Here is a 6,061-nt window from a genome sequence, read left to right on the forward strand (position 1 = left end):
AATTTGGCTTCGGAAACGGTCGTAGAAAGCGTTGACTGGCCCCTCACGGTCGGAGAAGCCCCGGGGATACCTGGACGCCCACGATGAGAGCTGTTGGCGCGGCTTCCGGCTGAGAAACCCTGATGGAGATGACTCCACTTCCCAAGGAGAAATTCTCCCAGCGGTACTCGAACCCGGGTCTTCCACGCGAGCCACCCCCGCGGCCCGCGTGGGTTTCCTCGTTCTGATGCAGGAAGCACGACGGTCACTTGCAGAGGAGGACAATCCGTAGGCGTCTCCAAATCCCAGATCCAACCCCAGAGAACTCAAGGGGAAAAACAAAACAAAACAAAACAACAACAACAAATACTCAGGCCAGCAGGGACAGAAATGGGTCCTGGATGCTGCAAGAAAAGAGGGGATGCCAACACAGGAAACCAGGAGGTTGTAGTCACTTGTTCACTCGAAGGTTCTTGTGCGTAGGCATGGCCTTATTTATTTAGCATGATCTCGGTTTGATGAGACCATCCAACTGGAATAAACATGATGGGGCCATGGGGTGGAATGGTGCCCTGTTCTTTTTAATGGGGGAGCTCAACAAGTCCACTTTACACCCAGTTGGAAAGAACCTAATATTAATACCCAGAAATGCCCCCAAAAGATTGGGGCGGGGGTGTTATTTCAAAAATCTTACTCATGGCTTACAAGTTCAGAACCGTTACACACTTTACAGACTGAGCTGGTTTACTGTGAATTAAAAACGAAAAAAATAAAAAAGTTGCCTCTTTTTAAAGAAATCCTATTGCAAGGTCATTAATCACATTATCCATTCGACCAGAAACAAATGGATTTGTCACTTGTGCACAGAGGCTGGGGTTGATTTTGAAAACAAGTTGTATCGAAATAAATGAAATTATTATGATAATACAAAATAGACTGCGGTGATTAATCTCTAGAAACCAAATTCTGACCTGTTTTGCACTTCAAACAATAGCTTCCGTTATGTAAATAGTTGTGGGGTTTTCAAGGACAGTGTTGCTAAATTATAAGGAAAGTTCTATTCATGAAAAATCTCTTCAAGGATTAAAGACTACAGATAGGAAATTCGGTCTCCACAGGATCCAGAGCAGGGGACAAGGAAGTGGGGATGGCTCGGGTAAGAGTATTCATCCCCAGAAAAGGTAAGGTGTAGACTAGGGGCAGGGGCAGGAGGGTTGGGGGGGGGGTGGTGGCGGCGGCGATGGTCTGTGTGTGAATACTGGGCTAATGGCTTTGTTGGTCTACACTCACTGCGAGGTTTCCCCTTGTTGAATTTAACCTTGAGTGTACGATTTCTTCCTAGACCTTCTTTCTTTGGCTGCATGGAAACTCAAAAGCTCGAATAAACCCACACATACACGAACTGCGATCGCAAAGGCAACAACATCTCAAAGGCACTTTCTAAAAACAGGACATTTTTTTTAGATGATACTGTAAGGTACCAAATCCAGGCATGTTCAGAACCATCCAAATATAGGCAATGCTGCTTGAAGTTTCCTCTCACAGATTTGATGCTCTCTTCCTCCTAGGGCAGGGCAAATCTTAATTGGCTGTGACAATAGATTATTACTGTTCCTAGGTAGTTCTCCAGTCCTTTCATGACACGGACTAATAATTCATATTTGCAACTACTTGGAGCCGAGGCTTGTCCATTTAATAATTAAATCAAGTGCATTTCTAGAATTCTAATTTCCTCCTGACCAAAGAAGGGGACATACAAGAAGACATAAAAATAGCATATATCCCCAAAGTAATTGCTGTCAGACTTCCTACAAGAGTTTCCACTATGAGAAATGAAGTTGCCCAACCCCAGGTGGAAGGACCCAGGCACTGAGGGTGTTATTTTCTCTGGAGACAGTAAAACCAGAGGACTTATGCTATTTGCAGTTTTATTTTGCCTTCCCGGTACAATGGAAAAAAAAAATCTGCTGGTTTAAGAATGAGGCGTTCCAGTCCCAATGCCAACTGTTACTAGCTAAGTGGTTTGGGGCAAGCCATTTTCTCCTCTTTGGACCTTGGAGGAAAGATAAGGCAATTAGCCTCAACTCTTTAATGGCCCTTGTGGCTTCATTCAAGAGCCTGGTAGTTCTGGGAGGAAGGACTCACTCTTCCGTGTGGTAGACATTACAAAACATTGGTTTTCTTCTGTGCGGGCTATGAACTGCCTGTAGCAAAGGCAGAGTACAGAAGGGCAGGCTGGTTGTGTAAACATCAGACTTTCATACAAGGAGATGCCGTGGCTATGGCTGTAACCTGTTCCTGACAGCATGGGATCTCTGCCTTGATCTCCTCCTCCCAGCACGGACACCATCTACCTGAAAGATCCTGCACGCATGACTCACGCTACCCATGAGGACGGCTGTGCCAGTGACAGAGCCCAGGGCCCACAGATTTTTTTCCTGCTGCTTGAGAAAGTCGTGCAGATCTGCAGCAGTGAATCACTGCCACCTAATCTCTTAGTGTAACCAATGCCACAGCATAGTAACCACCCACTCATTCACTATGTCTGCTCCTCCCAGGTCAGCCAAGAGCCCAGCACGGACTTAACCCATGTGCCGTGTGCTGGGAATCCTGATGAGCTCATTCTACCTCCATTTTATTGCCCCATCTGTTTGGCTCCCTGGTTCTTCTCACATGCATTTTTATCTTGGTCTTCTGGGAAATGTGCTAATTTCCACCATGGTGTCAGAGGAACCCATCTTATACAGCCCCCCCCTTCTCTCTTCTGCATTTCCTCCTCTCTCAGCCACTTGGGAAGTCAAGAATGGGGGTGTGAGCTCAACAGCACAGAATTCAAGGACAGCTTCCTGCAAACATGACTCAGGAACTGTCCTCGGTGCTGAATTTCAGCCAGAGGGGAATTGAGAATGGGGTGTGTGTGTGTGTGTGTGTGTGTGTGTGTGTGTGTGTGTGTGTGTGCGCGCGCGCGCGCGCACATGGGATTCAGTGCTGGAGGCGCTAAGGGATCCCAATTAATCCCCTTTAATACATAAAATGCTAATACCCTTTTATGAGTGTATTTTTCACTAGACCAAACTGCCCAATAAAATGGAAAGGGCCTTAGTTTGGAGTCAGGCAGCTCTTGTCTCAGTCCCAGTTTTATAACTTGAGAGTGTAGCTTAACCTCCCCAAGCCTTAGTTTCCTCATTTCTAAAATTAAAAGTAAATTTATGGGCAAGCATTGTTTCTGGGCTTGCGCGAGACAGTGTTCCCAGACATGTTTAGCGTAGAGCAGGCACACAGTAAATGCTAATGCACTTTTCTTCCCCTTCTCCCCACCAAAGCTAGACCTGAATTATATAAGTCCTATTAAAAACAAAATTAAAATTTCCCTTTACTCTGTACACTCTCCTTTAGGGCTACACACAGTAAGAGTCTGGGGCAGTACAAGCCAGCTTCCTCAGAGAGATGATGAGAGTTGAGAACTCAGCAAATAAAAGATCTCTCTCTCTCTCTCTCTCTCTCTCTCTCTCTCTCTCTCTCTCTCTGTCCCCGCCCCCCATGTGTGTGTACGTGTGTAAGATAAATTATGGTGTTATAAAGATTTAATCATGTGAACCATTTTGCATTTATGCTAACTTGGTGTTTATGCAAAGGGACCCATCTAAAAGACCGGTTGTGTTACCGTTTTTCAGCAAACGAATTTAAATTGCTATGGGATGTAAGAGGAGCCTGCCCCCTCTGATAAAGAAAAAATTTCCCCCCTTTGGTGCATCTGGCTCCTTCCTGAATGATGTATCTTTGTGTTTAATTTTGGAGCAAGTGACAGGAAACACTGACTTTCAGAAAATGTCTCTGTGCAAGGGCCTGTTACAAGTGGGTAGACAGCCATGGTTTGGGGAAAACGGCTTGTTAATGTAACCCCATGGTCTCAACAAACAAATGAAGGCTCGGTGGAACCTTCTGATCCCTAGCAATAGAATAGATCACTAGAAACCAGGAATAACAGGCGAGCGTGCTTTCTAAAGGGAACGGACTCTGGACACTGAGTTTGCTGGGGTGACGTAACTCGGTCGGTAGAGCACTTTGCCTAATATAAAACCCAAGCTTCACCCCAAGCACACAAAAGGACCCCTTGAAGTTGGTTTGCTTTGAGGAAATCGAAGAGCATAGTCTCTCAATTCCTCTATATTTGGAAACACTAGGGATAATACTTCCTTTGTACGCCTGTCTAAAATTGGAACTGGGGAGATGGCTGGGAGGGGGGGAGGGGGAGACTTCTGAATATGCAAATGTGAGGATCTGAGTTCAAATCCCCAGAACTCAATGTTGTAGTGTGCCTACCAGAAAAGGGAAGGCAAAGACAGGAGAATCTCTAGAAGCTACTCTGCCATGCACAGTGGAAGTGACAAAAAAGCCCTGCCTTGAACAAGGCAGAAGGTAAAGACTGACAGTCAAGGTTCCCCTGACTCTCACACATGCTGCACACATGCACACGCACACACAGAGGAGATGAAAAATTGACCCAATTATGACAAAGATTGTAGCTCACTGTAGCCATATCATTTGGGCACAGATAGCTTGTGCGAACATTTGCATTTTATTTTTCATTTTACGCACGTGTGAGTGTGCGTGAACACGCATGTGTGCACCATGCACGTGCCGGAGCCCAGGACAGAAAGGGGGTATTGGACCCCCTTGAACTGTAGTTACAGACAGTTCTAAGCTGCCGTGTGAGTGCTGGGAACCAAACCTGGGTCCTTGGCAAGTGCAGTCAGTGCTCTTAACCACTGAACCATCTCTCCCGCTTGTATGAGCCTTTGAAAGTCCAAGCTGGAAGCCATTCTGTAGAAATCCAAAGACTGGAAAACAGTCTTTAAAAGATTAAAAGGTGATATGGCTACTTAACAGCAGAGCCTTTGATCTTCAGTGAGAATGTCTTTTCTCTTTGCTGTTTCTTAACTTATTCACTAACCCCGAAAATGCTTGTCTTTTCTCCAAGAACGACTTTGTTAAAAATGAATAAATGGTTATCAGTTGCAGTGACTCCTTTGCTCCCCAAAGCACTTAGTATTGTCGATTAAGAGTACTTTGTATTGGGGTTGGCGATTTAGCTCAGTGGTAGAGCGCTTGCCTAGGAAGCGCAAGGCCCTGGGTTCGGTCCCCAGCTCCGAAAAAAAGAACCAAAAAAAAAAAAAAAAGAGTACTTTGTATTAGAACTTCCCACTAGAGCTGGGGGATGGCTGAACAGGTAAAGGCGCTTGGTGCCAAGCCGGACCACCTGAGTTTGATCTCTGGTACCTACATGGTAGAGGGAGAAAAAAACTCCTAAAAATTGTCTTCTGACTTACAAATGTATGTTGTGGATTATCTATCCATCCATTCATCCGTCCATGCATCCAACCATCCATCTATCCATCCATCTATCCATCCATCTATTGATATTATCTATCTATGGATAGATATCACACACACTTGATGGATGTTTTTACAGACTTTCCATTATAGGTTTCTATGTTACTGTGTTCTTCTGATTTTTTTTTTCTTTTTGAGCCTGCCTCCCTCCCTTCCTACCCACTCCTTTCCTTCCTTCCTTCTTCAACAAACGTTCCTTGGTTTTATTTCTTAGGGTTTTATTGCTGTGAGGACATCACGACTACAGCAACTCTTGCAAAGGAAAGCATTTAATTAGGGCTGGCTTACAGTTGGGAGGTTCAGTCCATCATTGTCATGGCGGGAAACATGGCGGCACGCAGGCAGACAGGGTGCTGGAGAGGTAGCCGAGAGTTTTACATCTGGATCCACAGACATCAGGAAGAGGCTGTGAACCACCAGGCTGAGTTTGAGCTTCTGAGACCTCAAAGCCCATTCTCCAGTGACGCACTTCCTCCAATAAGGCCACGCTTACTCCAAGCCCACACCTACTAACAGTGTCACTCCCTGTGGGCCTATGGGGGCCATTTTTATTCAAACCACCACAATGCACATGCCCATAGATGAGTGGTTCACAGCTCTCTCAGTTCTCTCACTATATGTTTACAAGTTTACACTTTTAATTGTCTTTACTGGTTTGGATCTTCATGAGGCCCCAGGATCTAATTAA

The sequence above is a fragment of the Rattus norvegicus genome, chromosome 12 (assembly GCF_021556685.1).
Source record: "Rattus norvegicus strain SHRSP/BbbUtx chromosome 12, alternate assembly SHRSP_T2T, whole genome shotgun sequence".
Taxonomy (NCBI): domain Eukaryota; kingdom Metazoa; phylum Chordata; class Mammalia; order Rodentia; family Muridae; genus Rattus; species Rattus norvegicus.